The 16937-nt window shown below is 43.3% G+C and overlaps 1 protein-coding gene across 2 annotated transcripts in view; it reads right to left on the bottom strand.

Moving 5' to 3' along the window:
• Window positions 1-16937, bottom strand: part of ctnna2 (catenin (cadherin-associated protein), alpha 2) — a 385655-nt gene that overhangs the window by 139687 nt on the left and 229031 nt on the right. The window lies entirely within an intron of this gene.

The following is a 16937-nucleotide window of genomic DNA, read 5'->3' as shown; positions in this document are numbered from 1 at the left end:
GTCAGTCACTCAGGCATCAATGCAATGTCAACCCCTCCCTTCTTCAGCACTATCCATCAACCAGGAAGTAGTCAGTTCACCAACAAACAAATGGACACACAAACTACACTACAGTAATTCATATTTCTTAATATTTTGCCCTGAAACCTCCACATCCAAATGCCTTTAACTAAATGATTAAACAACTAGATGTACTGATGCCCAAAACATTTGATTATACTGCACATTGAACTGGTATGATAACAATGTTAATTAGGAAATGAAGAACGAGCTGAAATAGCATAAGTAGATGACCATGATAAACTAATTTAAGGAAATAAATGCACATCAGCTGGTACAATTTCAAACTTGTTTTCACTCCAAAGAGGGGAAGAAAAAAAATAGAACATCTTTAAAAAGAGAAAATCCATCATTAGAATCTCTGGGAAAACTGTATTAAGCTTAGTCCAGTGGACATGACATGGCTGCTCAACCTGTAAACAACCTGAGGCCAACGTATAATCCTGGATCAGTGATTTAAGTGCCGCAATGCCAGGTAAGGAACATCATGGTTTATATTCTTTGGCTCACTGGAAGGTGAATGTTGCATATGTTTCACTGCATCACTGCGGTTGTGCATCATTGCCATCCAGTCATCTGGCAGTCGAGATGAGGAATGTGGGCAGATATAAATCTCACATTTGCCGCACAATCTCTAATCCATGTTTGGAAAAGGCAAATGTGTGGCATTATTACTCTGTGCTTCTGGGTAGAAAAATTACACTAGCTATTAGCTTTTGCTGTCATTAGCTTGTCAATGCTACCACAATGGTAAATGTTCACCATGGAACAGCTTCAGCTGTGATTAATTAGGAGAAATAAATGACATGGTTGAATGCAACCCTATGGGGGGACAAGTCAGTGCAATCTGTAGGCTGGTTCCAAGCCTGGAGAAATGCAGAGGATTGCAACAGGAAGGGCATCCGGCGTAAATCTGTGGCAAACAAATATGAGCATTCATCTACAGAATCTCAAACTGGATCGGTTGTTGCCCGGGTTAACAAATCCCGCCCCGGCAGCCACTAATCTGTAGGGCATCGGTGGAATTTCAACTACTGTTGGTCAAAGACAAAGAAAAGGAGGAAGCTGGATTCGTCGGCAGAAGAAGAAGAGGAATGCACAGAGCCTACAACTAAGTCTAGGGATTTTGAATGTTGGGACTGACAGGAGTTGGTTGACATGATGATTATTAGAAACATTGATATATTGTGCATCCAAGAGAGCACAATAGAGAGAGGTAGTAAGGCTAGAAGTTTAGGAGCAGGGTTTGAATTATTCTGCCATGGAGTAGATGGGAAGAGAAATGGAGTATGGGTGATTTTAAAGGAAGAGCTGGCTAAAAATGTCTTGAAGGTGAAAAGAGTATCAGATTGAATGATGAGGCTGAAATTTGAAATTGAGGGTATTGTGTATAATGTTGTTAGCAGCTATGGCCCACAGGTAAGCTGTAACCTAGAAGTGAAAGACAAATTCTGGAAGGAACTAGATTAAGTAGTTCTGAGCATCCCAGGCAGAGAGAGAGTTGTAATTGGTGCAGATTGTAATGGACATGTTGGTGAAGGAAACAGGGCTGATGAAGAAGTGATGGGCAAGTACGGCATCCAGGAAAGGAACTTTGAAGGACAGATGGTAGAGGACTTTACAAAAAGGATGGAAATGGCCGTAGTGAACATTTTTTTTTTCCAGAAGAGGCAGGAACATACAGCAACCTACACGAGCCGAGGTAGAATCACCCAGGTGGAATATATTTTGTGCAGACAATGTAATCTGAAGGAGGTTACTGACTGTAAGGTAGTAGTAGCAGGGGAGAGCATAGGATGGTGGTGTTTAGGATGACTCTGTTGGTGGGTACGAAGATTAAGAACACAAAGGTAGAGCAGAGAACCATGTGGTGGAATGTTGTGCGGCCTTTCGGAAAGACATGAAACCAGTCTCCCAGGAGACTGGACTACTACAGCCAAGGTAATCAGAGAGATAGGCAAGAGAGTACTTGGTGTGTCTTCTGGTAGGAAAGGGGAGAAGGAGACTTGGTGGTGGAACCCCAAATTACAGGAAGTCATACAAGGAAAGAGATTTGCGAAGAAGTGGGACATTGAGAGCACTGAGGAGAGCCAAATATATATTGAGATGCAATGTATGGAAAAGATAGAGGTGGCAAAGGCTAAAGAAGAGGCATATGACAACATGTACAGCAGGTTGGACACAAAAGAAAGAGAAAAAGATCTCCAGGTTGGCCAGAGAGAGGGATAGAGATGGGAAGGATGTGCACCAGGTAAGGGAGTGATTATGGATAGAGATGGAAATGTGTTGACTGGTGCCTGGATAACTGCTCTGTCCAACCTCACCTGATTGATGGGTGTCAAAGATTAAGTGTAATTTTTTTTGCATAAACTATTGTGATGCAACACTATATGTGATTTTGACTTTCAAAATTAATTGAAAACGAGGGCACCCGGTGTACTTTTGGTCTTAAAACCCTCAACAATAGCAATGGATTTTAGTCTGCCATTAAACCTTGTCTTTATCTCTCAACCTGACATTGGATTTTATGCATATTGTATATGCTAAAGTTATCAAGAAACAACACAAAGATGAAAATAACCACAACAAATCACACATGATGAGGAGCCAGAAGCTACAATTGGAAAGAATATTTTTGAAGGACACCATTAAAGCCCAAGTGTCATCCCTATAAACATTCTAAAATAGATATTGAAATGAAAAATACATATAACATTATTCACTTCAATATCTATACGAAAAAATAAATATGAGTGGAGAGCGTGTCATCCATGCGCAAAGTTGCGGAAGTGTAATTCGACATCCAGGCGGTTGCCATATTGGCTGCATATACTGTCTGTGACGTCACCGCGGACATTCACCATTGAAAACACGCTCTGGCACCAACTATGGGACACGCCCCTTCAGACACAGAAGCTATTTTTGAAGAAGAGAACATCTCACAACCAAATGAAATCCCCTGGGCAATATTACCCAATTGTTTTGAGCCATATTTACATTATATGCGGATCACTTCTAACTAACAACAGACGCACTCCCTCTGGGGACCCCATCATTCTGCTGGGGGACTTCAATGATCCCGTGGGCAATGACAGTGAGACCTGGAAGGGTGTTGTTATTGGGAAGAACGCCTGCCCCCCCCTGTACCTGATCAGAACCTGAGTGGTGATCTGATATTTGACTTTTGTGCTCATCAGGGATTATCCATAATGAACCCCATGTTCAGGCATAGGGGCGTCCACATGTGCACCTGTCACCGGGACACCCTAGGCCATAGTTTGATGATCGACTTTGGCGTTAAATTATAAACGGCTTTGAGGAAATTCTGGTCCACCATCCGGTGTCTCAGGAGGGGGAAGCAGTGCACCGTCAAAACCGTGTATAGTGGGGATGGGGCACTGCTGACCTCAACTTGCTATGTTGTGAGTCGGTGGGGAGAATCCTTTGAAGATCTCATCAATTCCACCAATACGCCTTCCCATGAAGAAGCTGAGTCTCGGTTCTCTGAGGCAGTATGTTCTATCTCTGGGGTTGAGGTCACTAAGGTGGTTAAAAACCTCCTTGGTGGCATGGCCCGGGGTTTGGATGAGATTCGCCCGGACTTCCTAAAGGCTCTGGATGTCGTCCTGGTTGACACGCCTCTGCAACATCGCATGGAGATCAACGGCACTGCCTCTGGATTGGAAGACTGTGGTGGTGGTCCCCCTTTTCAAGAAGGGTGACCGGAGGGTGTGTTTCAACTACAGGGGGATCACACTACTCAGCCTCCCTGGTAAGGTCTATTCATGGGTGCTGGAGAAGAGGGTTCATCGGGAAGTCAAATCTTAGATCCAGGAAGGGCAATGTGGTTTTCGTCCTGGCTGTAGGATAAAGGACCAGCTCTACACCTTCGGCAGGATCCTCGAGGGTGCACGGGAGTTCGGCCAACCACTCTACTTATGTTTTGTGGACTTGGAGAAGGCGTTCGACTGTGTCCCTCGGGGAGTCTTGTGGGGTGTTCTTTGGGAGTATGGGGTACCAAGTCCCCTGATACGGGCTGTTTGGTCCCTGTACGACTGCTGTCAGAGTTTGGTCCGTAGGGTAAGGGTTAGTTAGCTGGGATGGGAATAAGCACCTCCAAATTAGAGACCATGGTCCTCAGTCGGATAAGGGTGGCATGCCTTCTTCGGGTTGGGATTGAGATCCTGCCCCAAGTAGAGCAGTTCAAGAATCATTGGGTGTTGTTCACGAGTGAGGGAAGAATGAAGCGGAAGAATGACAGACGGATCGGTGCAGCGTTTGCAGTGATGCGGACATTGTATTGGTCCGTTGTGGTGAAGAGGGAGCTAAGTCAAAAGGTGAATTTTTTTTTTCTCAATTTATCAGTTGTTCTACATTCCTTCCCTCACCTAAGGGCATGAGCTGTATGTTGTGGCCGAAAGAACAAGATCGCGGATACAAACGGCCGAAATGTGTTTCCTCCGCAGGGTGTCCGGGCTCTCTCTTAGAGATAGGGTGAGAAGCCGGTCATCCAGGAGGGGCTCAGTGTCGAGCCGCTGCTCCTCCACATTGAGAGGAGCCAGATGATGGGGCTGGGGCACCCAATCCGGATGCCTCCTGGAAGCCTCCCTGGTGAGGTGTTCCGGGCATGTCCCACTGGAAAGAGACCCCGGGGATGACCCAGGACATGCTGGAGAGACTATGTCTCTCAGATGGCCCGGGAAATTCTCGCGATGCCTCCGGAAGAGCTGAAAGAAGTGGTCAGGAAAAGGGAAGTCTGGGTATCCCCGCTGAAGCTACTTCCTCCGTGACCCAACCCAACCTGGAGAAGCAGTAGAAAATGGATGGATGGATGGATGGATGGATGGATGGATGGAGGGACGGAGGACGGACGGACGGACGGATGGATGGATGGATGGATGGATGGATGGATGGATGGATGGATGGATGGATGGATGGATGGCTATCTCGGTCAGACATTTGAATAGGGGTGTCAATATTTTTGATAACCACTGGAGCCTTGTTCCAGTTTTTGTAATCTGCCTGGTGATCTTATGCTGTTGTGCTGTTTAACAAGTCCAAACAATGTCCAACAAAACCATTTCTTGGATCTGAATTTGCTTTCATTTGTTATTTTAAATGTATTTTATTTTATCCTTGCATCCATCCATTTTCTGAACTGTTTTTTCGCTTTATGGTCCCAGGTGTACTGCCGCCTATCCCAGCTATCTTCAAACAGGAGGTGGCGTATACCCTGAACACCCTGGCCGCTAGCCAAATGGAGGGCACAGATACCCTGGCACTCACATTCACACCTATGAGAAATTTAGTCTTCAATCAAGTTCAAGTAACTTTATTGTCAGATATGTTATACATAGTGTACATGTCATAAGATATACCTGAAATTGCATTCCTCTCAGACCTGCTGTGCTGTAATAATATAACTAAACAGTTAATATATAAATAAACTGCTGTTTAATATATGCACATTGTGCATTGTAGTATTAACATTATAAACAATATGGTCAATCTAAGTCACCAAAAGCAACTGCAATTCTCACATACACGTGTGGAACAGACATTATGAGCAGCAATATGGACGGTTGAGGATTATGGACATTAAATTTAATTATAGACATCCATAAACAGCATAATAAGTCGTTGGGTAATATACACAGTCCTGCAAGGGTAAAATGAATACAGTGCTTTAAGTGTGGTTTGTGCATGAGCTGGATTTATGATCTTGAGTCTATTGTGGTGGTAGGTGTCAGGTAGGGGTAATAGGGCCAATCAGAGAGGGTGTTGAGCATCTGGAGTGCCTGATAGAAGAAACTGTCTTTGAGGCTACTAGTTTTGGCTCAAAGGCTCTGCAGTCTCCTCCCTGATACTAACAGTCAGAAGAGGCAGTGTGATGGGTGTTTGGGTCATCTGTGATCCGGATGGCCTTGCAGGTTTGGCGGGTGTGATAAATGTCTAGAAGGGAGGGGAGAGAGACACTCATATTCTTTTCACCTGCTCTCACCGTGTGCTGCAGGATCTTGTGGCAGGAGATAGTGCAGGTGCTGTACCACATCGTGATGCTGCTCCACAGGATGCTCTCAATCATTCCTCTGTAGAGGATCATGATGGGGGATGGCGGTGTTGTATTCTGAGCTGAAGATGAAGAACAAAATTCTGGCATGAGAGTCTTTTGTCTCCAGGTGGGTGGGGGCTACATGGAGGGAAATGGAGAAAGCATCATCGGTCAAGCAGTTGGACCGATTTGCAAACTGGTAGGGGTCCAGCATGGCAGGGAAGGGAGGACTTGATGTCCTCTTCCATAACTAGCCGCTTGAAGCACTTCATAATGATGCAAGTGAGGGCAACGTGGTGGTAGTCATTGTAGCAGGAGGGAGCTGGCTTCTTTGGGACCGGGATGATGGTGGTGGCTTTGAGGCAGGTCGCGACAACGGCTTGGCTCAGGGAGGTGTTGTCTTTGAGAACAGCTGTGAGCTCATCAGGACAGTTTCTCAGGACATGGCCAGGAATGTCATCCTGCTGAATCATCCCTGCACACTGTCCGACAACAGCAGCAGTACCCAGTCGTTGGGAGGTGGTGGGATTTTCTGTGCTGGCGTGTAGTTGTCTGCTTCAAAGAGAGCAAATAAATCATTGAGCTGATCCAGCAAAGAAGAGCAATTGTCATAGGTTTTAGGGGAGGCTTGTATTCCGTGATAGTCTGCGTATCATGGCAGTGGTTACTGGCATCCCTGCTGTCGCTGAAGCGCTTGGCAGTCATCCTGTAGTACTACCTCTTAGGTTCTCTGATGGCACATGACAGGTTAGACATGGCTGTCTTTAGGCTCACCACGTTCCCAGCATTCTGAGGCTTCTGAAGCCTGTGGACTTCCCCTATCAGGCATGGCTTCTTATTGGCCCTGATGGAGATGCTTCTGGAGATAGACTTCTTCCTAGAGGCATTGACGGTCTTTGTGTACTCCTGGAGGTCTGTGATGTTTTGGGTGGTTACCTCTTTGCCAACGTCAATGGGACGCTCTTCCAGGCACCTCAGCTTGATGGACGCCCTGTTGGCAATTTGCAAGCGGAGGACTCTGTATGCTCCTTTGTGAGTTGTGAAAATATTGTCCATCATGTCATTGCCTTTGTGGGAAATTCAACACGTCCATGAAGTTGTGGAAACACTGTCTTGGGTTGATATGGTTAAAATCCCCTGCAGGGATGATGAAGGAATCAGGGTGGGCTGTCCACTGTTCACTGATTAACTGCTGAAGTTAGTACAGTGGCTTGCTCCTGTTGCTGGTTGAGATGGAAGGGATATAATTGGCTGACAGAAGAACGGCAGTAAATTTCCTAGACAGGTTAAAAAGACCTGTACTTGATGGTCCTAAACTCCAGCAACGGTGAACAGTGTTTACAAGCTACGGCGGCGTCGTGCACCACGTATCACTGATGTAAACACAAAGTCCCCTCCAGTGAGTCTTCCCTCCCTCCACTAGTGCTTTGTTTGCCCGGTAGCCGGCTGAGCTGAAAGGCGTGGTCCGGGATGCCATAGATGAGCCACCTTTCCACAAATAGAAAGACACAGCACTCACTCACATTTTTCGTAGATGTGTAGAATAAAGCGATATAGTCCATCTTGTCCAGCGAGCGTACGTTAGCCAGGGAAATGGAAAGGAGAGCTTGCCGGTGTGGGTTAGCTGCAAATCTAGCTCATACACCTCTGCGCTTACCTCTCTTCTACTTCCTTCTGTTCTGCCCATGGCAGTTCCACTGTGGGCTAGGTGCAGGAGTCGACTCAGGGATTGCACTAGACTCCGGAGCAACACTTCGGCATTTGCAAAAGTTATTTTTGCTGGATTTCTTTCCAAAACAAAAAAAAATGTTGACCAGAAATGCTTTGGAGTAGGTGTGCAATTGGGTGTGAGGGCACAATGGAGACAAAGACACTAACGTTACATGTATTCGGGGATGTGGGAGGAAACCTGAGCCTCTGGAGAAAACCTACACAGGCACATGGAGAACATGGAAATACCTCACAACTGAGGCCAGATTTGGTCCTCAGAAGTGTGAGGCAGTTCTACTAACCAATTGACCAATGTGCTGCCCAATTTTATTTTATAAAGATTGTGATAATTACATTTTACATTGATATTATTCATCAATATCTAAATTTGCACATACATATTTTATGTATTTTTATTTTAGTTAAAATTCATATTCCACTTTTAAAAATCAGAATCTACTAACTAGTAACTCAGTACTAGAGTAGGATTTTTCACTAGGTACTTTCTTGCTCCTGCTCAAATAATTTTTTGGAAGGCTACTATTTACTTTTACTTGAGTCATATTCTAAAGTAACTTGCAATTCAGTTGTGCTTGTATGCAATGACAAAACAAAAACTTGAAACTTGTAACAGTACTCTGGCTTGAGTGCAATATTTGGCCAATTTACTCACCTCAGCTGAAAGGTAACTACAGCATGTGTAAGGGGGAAAGCATCACAGAGATTACCGTATTTTCCCGACTTTAAGGCACACTTAAACGTCTTAAATTTTCTCCAAAATGTACGGGGCACCTTATAATGGAGAGTGCTTCATGTATTCACCGACGTCCAAAATCTGTAACTGACTAGGAGCATTTCATGCTAACACGCTGCTTATATAGAGGAAAGGCAGATGTATGAAAGCATAGCATCCGGACATTACAGGTGGAAGTGTGGGCATGGGAAAGGACACTAAAGGCACGCCCCCCCCAGAAGGTATATGATGTCGGTATATGTTTTCTGCTGACCAACATTGTTTTGGCTAAGGATGCCCAAAAATGGCAGCAGCAAAAAGACACACTTACGATGCACAGTTTGAACTGAAAGCTATCAGTTGTGAGGAGAAAAATGGGAATTGAATAGCTATGAGAGATTTCAAGCTTAACGAATGTATGCTGCTAAAGTGGAGGAAACAGGAAAACGAGCTTCGCCAATTAAAGAAGATGAAGCCGAGTATCCTTGGAAACAACAACTCGAGCAATGCATCAATGATCAAAGAACAAACAACTGCCATGGAAAAAGAAAAAAAAAGTGCGGCAAAAAAACTTTGAGCTTGCTATTATTCCAGGAGGCTTGACGAAGCAACTTCAGCCGCTGGACATCGTTGTAAACAGGGTGTACAAAGTGAAGTTATCATTACTTCTAAAGCACTTGTTTCTATCTTATGTCAGTGATTCGACATTACTATAAAGGCGCAGAAAACTGTTGCAAATTTAAAAAAAACATTACTTTTATGTATGGACACATTCAAATCCCCATTTTATTTATTCATTATTATTAATTATCCATCCATCCATTTTATTCGCTACTTATCCTCACAAGGGTCACAGGAGTGCTGGACCCTATCCCAGCCGTCATCGGGCAGGAGGCGGGGTACACCCTGAACTGGTTGCCAGCCAATCGCAGGGCACATGGAGATAGACAACAGTCGCACTCACACTCAATTAATACATGTTTTGGTGGATGTGGGAGGAAACTGGAGTGCCCGGAGAAAACCAATGCAGGCATGGTGGAGAACATAGAAATTCCACACAGGCGGGGCCGGGATTGAACCCTGGTCCTCAGAACTGTGAGCCCAACGCTTTCCAGCTGCTCCACCGTGCCGGCCAATTATTAAAAATTATTGTTATTATAATTATTATTATTATTACTTCTAGTACATATACAATTTAATATACCGTACTTTTATTCCATTGTTCGTATGAAAATTGGTAAGGAAAAACCAGGTGGTTCTTTCATTCAGTCAGGTTAAAACTTGAATCTTAACAAGGATTGGTAAGGGAACACAAACATCAGAATCTGACAGTTCACACTTGCACTCTGGTTTGTGTCGCCTGTTGTGATTCAGAACACATTGCGCCGGATACCTTGGGGTCACCAAAGGAATGGTTCTTATTAAAATGTCAAAAGCAATCACAGCATGAAGAGCTGGAGTCACGGCTGAGAGGAAGCAGCCTGAGCAAATCAAAAATCAAGCAATAACGCTCAAAGAAAATATCTATCAGCGACTACTGCATTAGAGAAGAGAGAAAAGTACAAAGGCTAAGTAATTCATCATCAACAGGCTCAAGGCAAACAGGACATGTTATGCATCTGATCACTTTATAGAACAATGGAAGGTGTATAGACAACATTTTAAGATTGGATGGCTACAATTTGAAATTTCTTTGAAAGTCCTTGAAAATTTGATATTTTACAAAACCAAGGTCAAATGACATTATGTACTGCCAGCACAATATGTATACCTAAACAATCTAATGGGAGCACCGCATAAATGTGATATATATATATATATATATATATATATATATATATATGTCATTATCCAATCCAAGCCACTTATCCTCACAAGCGTTGCGGGAAAGCTGGAACCTATTCCAGTTAGCTTCGGGCGAAAAGTGGACTACACTCTGAACTGGTCGCAAGTCAGTTGTAGGGCAGATATCAACATCATCGCTGAGCGGGAATCGATCCCACGCTGCCTGCACCACAGGCAGGCGTGTGTACCACTCCATCCATCCATCCATTTTCTTTGCCGCTTATCCTCACGAGGGAATGCTGGAGCCTATCCTAGCTGTCAACAGGCAGGAGGCGGGGTACACCCGGAACTGGTTGCCAGCCAATCGTAGGGCACATGGAGACAGACAATTGTCGGACTCACAATCACACCAATGGGGCAATTTAGAGCATCAAATTAATGTTGCATGTTTTCTGTGATGTGGGAGAAAACCCACGCAGGCACATGGAGAACATGCAGTGACCACGCAGGCGGGACCGAGATCGAACTCGGGTCCTCAGAACTGTGAAGCCAACACTTTACCAGCTGAGCCACCTTGCCACACTAGGTGGAACAATGGCATTAAAAAGAGAGTTTGGAACATTCAAAGAGGGATTATCACATAATAAAGATGTAATTCAAATTTTAAAGTTGAGATGATTAGGTGAATGTTATGTCGAGGTGTTCAAGTACTGTATAACATACAACATTTTAAGAACTCATTGGAGTTGCGGGTGAGTTGGAGCCTACTCTGGGTACATCCTGCACTTGTTGCCATTCAATTGATTGTCAGGCATGTGCAGATAATTATTTTACACTCACACCTAGAGCAAATTTCGAGTTTTTGTATGTGTGAGGAAGTCAGAGTACCCCAGAGGAAAACTATACAAATAATTGAATAACATGCACATTCTAGACAAAGATGTTCCAATGGCAATTTTTAGAAATCCAGATCTACTGACTGTGAGTCAGAAGTGCTAATCACTAAATTACCATGCTGCCTGACTGGAGGCAGACATTGTTTTTAAAATCCTGTCAAAGGATAAAATGCAATTGAGTTGCTTCAATGTACAAGTGCACAAGGATTATAAAAACATCATTTTACTTTTATTACACATTTGTTTTTCTTTTTCTTCACGAAGGAGACAAAGAATGTAGCATATGTGCCAAAGTAAAAGTTGCTAGCCTTGAAAATCTGTGAGTAATGTGTATACCCATTATATGTGTCATTTATTAAATATCCCAAAAAGGAGGAGGAGAAGAGGAGGTGGATTCAGAATTTGACCGGAGGCAACACGGCTTCAAGGATACATTGTTACTAGTGAATGGGGCTAGGACCGACTGTCCCCCTCCCTCGGCTTCCTCACATCCCTGCCAATTAGTTTTCATGCTTCGCACATTATGTCCCCACCTATGAGTAAAGTTAGCTTGAGTGCTCATTTGATTATTATAGTCCACAGTAATTATTCGCTTTTGAAGGTGAGCATTCAACTGTGATTTTATATCGTATAAGCTAGCACCATCATTTTCATCGTGCATGTAAACTGCTGGCTTCAGTTGTGATATTTGAGTGGATGGTGTCGAGTGGAGAATGGTTTCAGTGCATTCAACAGACACAGCCACAGCGTTTGAGAGGTTGTTAGCAGAACTTTTCAGTTGTGTGTCACATTTACTAGCCATTTATTTGCTGTTTACAGTCTTCAGTATCAAAATTAATTAACAAAGTTACTGACTGGCCTGGCTATCAGGTTATGCCTAAAAAGCTCCTGATAAATAAAATATTACTGATATTTTTACTTCACTTGATTCATAGAAATTATTTTTACCTACTAGGGGTTTTGAATACAACTGGGTAGGTACAGTAGGTAGTTCCCTGAAAAATGATTCCTTCATTCCAATGTACAAAACAAATTCCAGTAATTAGCTCAGAGGTATGGTTAGTTGTCATTTACCCAATAGTAGTACAGTAACATAACTTGGTTTGATGTTAAAAAACAAACAAAACAAAAAATCTTTGGTGTTGCTTTGCTTCTTTTGTCATTTTATTGTAGCTTAGCATGCAAGATTTCACATGTGAGTTGCTCTAGTTCACCAAAACTTAATTTTATCCAGACTGTATATTTTGTAGTTTAGCTCACTACATTTTCCAAGTAGGTTAATCAATACTGGCAGTAGTGATGCATATAACCTTAGTCTGAGGGTAAATGCCTCTTGTAATACAGTACAGTATTAGCAAATAAAATACTGAATAAACAGAAAAGTGCAGTATTAATGTCAAATAATGAATTCATCATCCATCCATCCATCCATCCATCCATCCATCCATCCATTTTCTTAGCCACTTATGCTCACAAGGGTCGCAGGAGTGCTGGAGCCGATCCTAGCTGTCAACGGGCAGGAGGTGGGGTACACCTTGAACTGGTTGCCAGCCAATCGCAGGGCACATCTAGACAGACAACAGTCACACTCACAATCACACCTAGGAGGCAATTTAGAGTGTCCAATTAATGTTGCATGTTTTTTGGGATGTGGAAGGAAACCGGAGTGCCCGGAGGAAACACACCATGCTGCCAAAATAATAAATAAATACTGATTTAAAAAAAAAGAGTGAGATGGGGTAGAGACCCACCAATGCCAATCATACTGGCTAGTTATTTAACAGCAGTGGACGCCAATAGAAACTAGCAAACAATGCAGCCCCGCCCAAATAAATCCAGTTCTGTGTCAGTACAGAAAGGGTCATTTCACTTCTGCTCCTGGTCTAGGCATTATCCCAATGAAACATTTCTTCTTGTTTTGTTTGTAGTAACTGGCAGCAAAGACAGTTGAGGTAATTTTATCAGAACAAAAATACATACATTTTAGATGAGAGATTAAGTGTTTACTGTGCTATTTATGTACTTTTACTGTATTATTTTTGCTCTTCTTCTGACTTTGGGTGAGAGTCTGGCAACATCATTGACTGTTTGTCGGTATTCTACCATGCTGCCACATTTGGAAGGTACTAAGCTGAATTTTACTGTAAGAAAATGCATTTGGCTGTATGGAGTACAAGGTTGTCATGTTCAGACTAAATAACGGCAAACAAAACACAGTATTCTTTTGTATTCGCCACGAAAGGCCTGATTAAACAATGCCACACATTGGTGCTGGTGTCCTAAGGTGTGTTTGGCACAACCTGCTTTCATTTTCCAAACGCAGACTGTCATTTGTGCTTGTCTACTCATTAATCGATCCCACCTTTTAACTAAAGCAGCACAAACATTTGAAATGGCCACACAGCAGCTGTGATCCTCCCCAATGGAAGGCCTTGCATTTCAAGGTGGCAATATGACACCCGATGTAGTGCATTACACTATCAAAGCTTTTTGTAATGCCTATATGCGTGCTTTGCACCCATTCTGTCAAGCCAACTCTGGAGTCAATAGCACAACCTCTTTAAAATGAGTACCGCCTGCCAGCTAGTCAGACAGTTTCATCAAATGCCCCCCTGGGAGAAAAGGAGTTATAGTTTCCCATCTGGAATAATTCCCTGGTCTTCAAAAGTTGCACAGGACAAGGTCACAACTCTTCTGTGCAAGTAGAAAGAGTAGGATGATGCCAAAATTTTATTGAGGAGTAAACTATAAATGTGTGTGAGCGGGGTAAAAAAAAATAAATTTAATTCAAATGTGATTCAACTTTCTCTTAAAGAAACATTTTTGAATAGTATTTCCACAAAGAAAATGCATGCACTAACTTTCCTATATTCCATTATTCAGAAATGTACGGTGGCAGTGTTCAAAATAGGGAAAAAATGACTCATTCTGGTCTTTTTTTCCTTGTGTCATTTTTCACTATTGTCTTCAATTTCCTGATTTGTGACACAAAATATTTCTTGGCGCTTTTTAAATCTGAGGTAAATCGACATTTTGAACATGTCCAACACTTTTTCTTTGCAATCTCAGGCAAACAATTAAAACTCTCCATACAGGCAATGCACAAGTTTGCCATCCATCCGTCCATCCATCTTCTTAGCCATTTATCCTCACAAGGGTCACAGGAGTGCTGGAGCCAATCCCACCCGTCATTAGGTAGGAGGCAGGTTACAACCTAAACTGGTTGCCAGCCAATTGCAGGACACATAGAGACAAACAGTCGCACTCACAATCATAACTAAGGGCAATTTAGAGAGTCCAATTAAAGTTGGATGTTTTTGGGATGTGGGGGGGGGGGGGGGACCCAGAATGCCTGGAGAAAACCCACGCAGGCACAGGGAGAATGTGCAAACTCCACACAGGCTGGGCTGGGATTTGAACCCCGGTCCTCGGAAATGTGACACCAACACTCTAACCAGTTGCATATGCTGTGATTCTTATAAATATAACTTTTGGGATTTCTTTTAGTTTTTGACTTTCTTTGGGTTGGTAAAAGGCATATATAAACTGGTTGGACAAAATGCAGCCATATAGGGGCACAAACTGTCGGCTGGTCCCAAGCCCGGATAAATCCAAAGGGTTGCGTCAGGAAGTGCATCTGGCCTAAAACTGTGCCAAACAAATATGAGTGTTCATCTAAAGAATACCATACTGGATCGCCCATGGCCTAGGTTAACAATGCTTGCCCCTGGCGGTGTTAACCTGCAGGGCGTCGGTGGAAATTCAGCTACTGTGGGTCAAAGAAAAAGAAGAGGAAGAAAGCGGATTTGTTGGGAGAAGAAGAGCAATGCACAGGACCTACAACTGAGTGTTCTGATTTTGAATGTTGGGCCTATGAGATGAAAAGCTCAGGAGTTGATTGACATGAATGATTTGGAGAAAGGTTGATATATTGTGCATCCAAGAGAGCAGGTGTTAAGATAGTAAGGCTAGACGTTTACGAGCAGCGTTTAAATTATTTTACCATGGAGTAGATGGGAAGAGAAATGGAGTAGGGGTTATTTTAAAGGAAGAGCTGGCTCAGAACATCTTGGGGGTGAAAAGAGTATCAGATCGAGTAATGAGGATGAAATCTGAAATCGAGGGTGTTATGTATTTTGTGATTAGCGGCTATGCCTCACTGGTAAGATGTGACCTAGAGTTGGAAGAGAAATTCTGGAAGGAACTAGATTGAATAGTTCTGAGCATCCCAGACAGAGAGAGAGAGTTGTGATTGGTGCAGATTTTAATGGACATGTTGATGAAGGAAACAGGGGCGATGAAGAAGTGATGGGTAAATACAGCATCCAGGAAAGGAACTTTGAGAGACAGATGGTGGTGGACTTTGTAAAAATGATGGAAATGGCAATAGTGAACATTTTTATTCCAGAAGACGCAGGAACATATCGTGACCTACAAGAGCGGATGTAGAAGCACACAGGTGGATTATATTTTGTGCACAGGTGTGTTATGTGAAGGAGGTTACTGACTGTAAATAGTGGTAGGCTAAGTGTAGCTCGACAACATAGGATGGTGGTGTGTCGGATGACTCTGGTGGTGGTTCGGAATATTAAGAAGGCATAGGTAGACCAGAGAACCGTGTGGTGGAAGTTGAGAAAAGAAGAACGTTGTGCGGCCTTTCGGAAAGAGGTGAGACAGGCTCTCGATGGACAGTAGGAGTCCGGGAAGACTGGACTACTACAGCCAAGGTGATCACAGAGACATGCAGGAGAGTAATGGGTGTGTCCTCTGGTAGGAAATGGGAGAAGGAGACTTGATGGTAAAACCCCCAAATACAGGAAGCTATACAAAGAAAGAGATTAGCGAAGAAGAAGTGGGACACAGAGGACTGAGGAGAAGCGAAAGGAGTATATGACGTAGGCCAAAGGTAGAGGTGGCGAAGACTGAACAAGAGGCATATGACGACATGTACACCAGGTTGGACATGGAAGAAGGAGAAAATAATCTCTAAAGGTTGGCCAGACAGTGGGATAGAGATGGGAAGGATATGTAGCAGGTAAAGGTGATGAAGGATAGAGATGGAAATGTGTTGACTGGTGTCAGTAGTGTGCTCAATAGATGGAAAGAATACTTTGAGAAGTAATGAATGAAGAAAATGAGAGAGAAGGCAAAATAGAAGAGGCAAGTGTGAAGAGCCAGGAAGTGGCAATGATTAGTAAGTGGGAAGTTAGAAAGGCACTACAGAGGATAGAAAATGGAAAGGCAGTTGTGGGAATTATGAGGCTAGACTCAGGACAGAAGTAAGTATATACGAGCAACAGTATGGTTTCATGCCTAGAAAATGTAAAACAGGTGTATTGTTTGCCTTTGGATGCTCATGGAAAAGTACAGAGAAAGTCAGAAGGAGCTATATTGTGTGCAAACGGGTCCAAGCAGGTTGTAACACCTGTTGGAAGGTCTCTGGTGTGTTATGTGACAGAAGAGGGCAAAGTTTATAAAACAGTGGTGAGGCCGGGCATGATGTACGGATTATAGAGAGACAACAGGAAGCAGACCTGGAAGTGGCAGAAATGAAGATGTTGAGGTTCTCGCTAGGAGTGAGCTAGTTGGATAGGATTTGAAATGAGCTCATTAGAGGGACAGCCGAAGTTGGATGTTTTGGAGACAAGATTTGAGAGAGGAGACTTTGATGATTTGGACATGTCGATAGACAAGAGAGTGA

The sequence above is a fragment of the Syngnathoides biaculeatus genome, chromosome 9 (genome assembly GCF_019802595.1).
Source record: "Syngnathoides biaculeatus isolate LvHL_M chromosome 9, ASM1980259v1, whole genome shotgun sequence".
NCBI classification, from domain to species: Eukaryota; Metazoa; Chordata; class Actinopteri; order Syngnathiformes; family Syngnathidae; genus Syngnathoides; species Syngnathoides biaculeatus.
The sequence above is the reverse complement of the archived record's forward strand: the minus strand, read 5'-3'. Positions and strand labels throughout refer to the sequence as shown.